Source organism: Urocampus carinirostris, chromosome 14 (assembly GCF_059441175.1).
Source record: "Urocampus carinirostris isolate Australia breed hairy pipefish chromosome 14, RoL_Ucar_1.0, whole genome shotgun sequence".
Taxonomy (NCBI): domain Eukaryota; kingdom Metazoa; phylum Chordata; class Actinopteri; order Syngnathiformes; family Syngnathidae; genus Urocampus; species Urocampus carinirostris.
Window position 1 is genome coordinate 3,215,892 of NC_142362.1, and position 2,461 is coordinate 3,218,352.

A 2,461-nucleotide genomic window follows, 5' to 3' on the forward strand; every position below is an offset into this window, starting at 1 on the left:
AATAACACTGTAATAACATAGTGCAGGGGTCTCCAACGCGGTTCCTGTGGGTCCCAGGGTGCCCGGAGTGGGGTGCCCTTGGAACCTGCTCTGGAAATAGCTCACCAGTCCAGGGTCATTGTGATTTTCTGGTAAAATGAATTTTTGGGGGTGGTTGAATTAGCCTATTTAACCCTACTCCCAATGAGTAACATGTAATAACACTGTAATAACATAGTGACAGGGTCTCCAACGCGGTTCCTGTGGGTCCCAGGGTGCCCGGAGTGGGGTGCCCTTCGAACCTGTTCTGGAAATAGCTCACCAGTGCTGGGTCATTGTGATTTTCTGGTAAAATGAATTTTTGGGGGTGGTTGAATTAGCCTATTTAACCCTACTCCCAATGAGTAACATGTAATAACACTGTAATAACATAGTGCAGGGGTCTCCAACGCGGTGCCTGTGGGTGCCAGGGTGCCCCTCATGGACGGCTGAGGTGCCCGTCGGCCCTGTTCTGGAATTAGCTCTGCAGGGTCATTGTGAATTTCTGGTACAATATATTTTAGTGGTTGACTGAGACCATGTAACCCCAATTCCAATAATTAGATGTAAATGTACTTTCTTCTTCTTCTTAAATATTTCAGCAATATTATTTTGTACAGTGTACAATATTGTGAACTGAAAAATCTGAAGTGATAACTGATTTGTATTACCAATAAACTGTGATGATTAAAATGGAATGAATATATAGATTTATATTATATATTTGTCGCTGATAACACTCAATTTTGGGGACCCCTAGATCTCTGTTGGGACCCATACATTTTTGAGCATGCGAGTCCCCGGGGCCCATCACTTTTCAGAGGTAAAATGAACACTGTGTCAGGTTTATTATCCCTCGTTAAAGGGAATTGCATTCTTTAATAAGGTGAGCCATTCGCTGAGTTTGACAGGTATGTGTTTTTCAAATGATTCGGAATTTAAATGTCAATGGCACCTGCCAAAAGTTAGCGGTTAGCATAAGCAATTTAGGGACAAGTTACTTGCCTCAAGTAGAGCAGAGCACAGGTGTCAAACAGGCGGCCCGCAGGCCAGATCAGGCCCGCTAAGGGATTTAATCCGTCCCCGCGAGACAACACTCAGAGAAGCGCAAGAGAAAAACAAGCGGCAGGTTGAAATATGTCAACTTGATGTTGCCAAAGCCAGGTGCCTCGAACAAAGACACTGTGCTTGTATTGCTCTCTCTCTCTCTCTCTCTCTGTCTCTCTCTCTTTCTCTCTCACCACCTCTTTTCTCCCACTCTCTGTCTCTTTCACTCTCTGTGTCTCTTTTCTCTTCCTTTGTTGCTCTTTGTCTCTTTCTCTCTGTGTCTTTTCAACTTATTTTGCTCTAACTTCCTTTTTCCTTTTCTCTCTTTTCTCTTTCTCTCTTCCTACCCTTTGCGCTTTCTTTTCTCTTTTCTCTCCGTCTTTCTATTTCTCTTTGGATTTCTTTCTTCCTCTCCCTTTCTTTTCCGCCTATTTCACGACTTTTTATCTTTTGTTTCTCACGCTCACACTTGCATTTATTTCTCTCTCCCTATCTTTCTCTCTCTCTCCCTCTTCCACACCTTTTCTCCCACTGTCTGTCTCTGTCTCTTTCACTCTCTGTGTCTCTCTTTTTCTCTTCCTTTGTTGCTCCTTGTCTCTTTCTCTCTCTGTGTCTTTTCAACTTATTTTGCTCTAACTTCCTTTTTTCCTTTTCTCTCTATTCTCTTTCTCTCTTCCTACCCTTCGCGCTTTCTTTTCTCTTTTCTCTCCGTCTTTCTATTTCTCTTTGGATTTCTTTCTTCCTCTCCCTTTCTTTTCCCCCTCTCTCACGACTTTTTATCTTTTGTTTCTCACGCTCTCTCTCTCTCTCTTTCTCTCTCTCTTTCTCTTCCACCCCTTTTCTCCCACTCTGTCTCTGTCTCTTTCATTGTCTGTGTCTCTTTTTCTCTTCCTTTGTTTCTCTTTGTTTCTTTCTCTCTCTGTCTCTTTTAACCTCTTTTGCTCTAACGTCCTTTTTTCCTTTCCTCTCTTTTCTCTCTCTTCCTACCCTTTGCGCTTTTCTTTCTCCTTTCTCTCCTTCTGTCTTTCCATTTCTCTTTGGATTTCTTTCTTCCTCTCCCTTTTCTTTTCCCCCCCTCTCACGACTTTTTATCTTTTGTCTCTCACGCTCTCTCCCTCTCTCACTTTTTCTTTCTATCTCCCGCCCTCTCTTCTTTTCCTTCCCTCTTTCTCTTCTTTCTTTCTTTCTCTTTTTCTTTCTCTTTAATCTACTAGTCCGTCCCTTAAGAGAAGGTTTGTTCTATGGTGTGGCCCCCCGAGTTAAAATGAGTTTGACACCCCTGGAGGAGGGGGAGGGCTGGAAGAAGGGGGTGGGGGAGAGAAAGACAGACCGAAAAAATGACGAGAGACAGGGTGGGAGGGAAGGCGAGGAAGGAAGGAAAGCAAAAGGGAGGCGA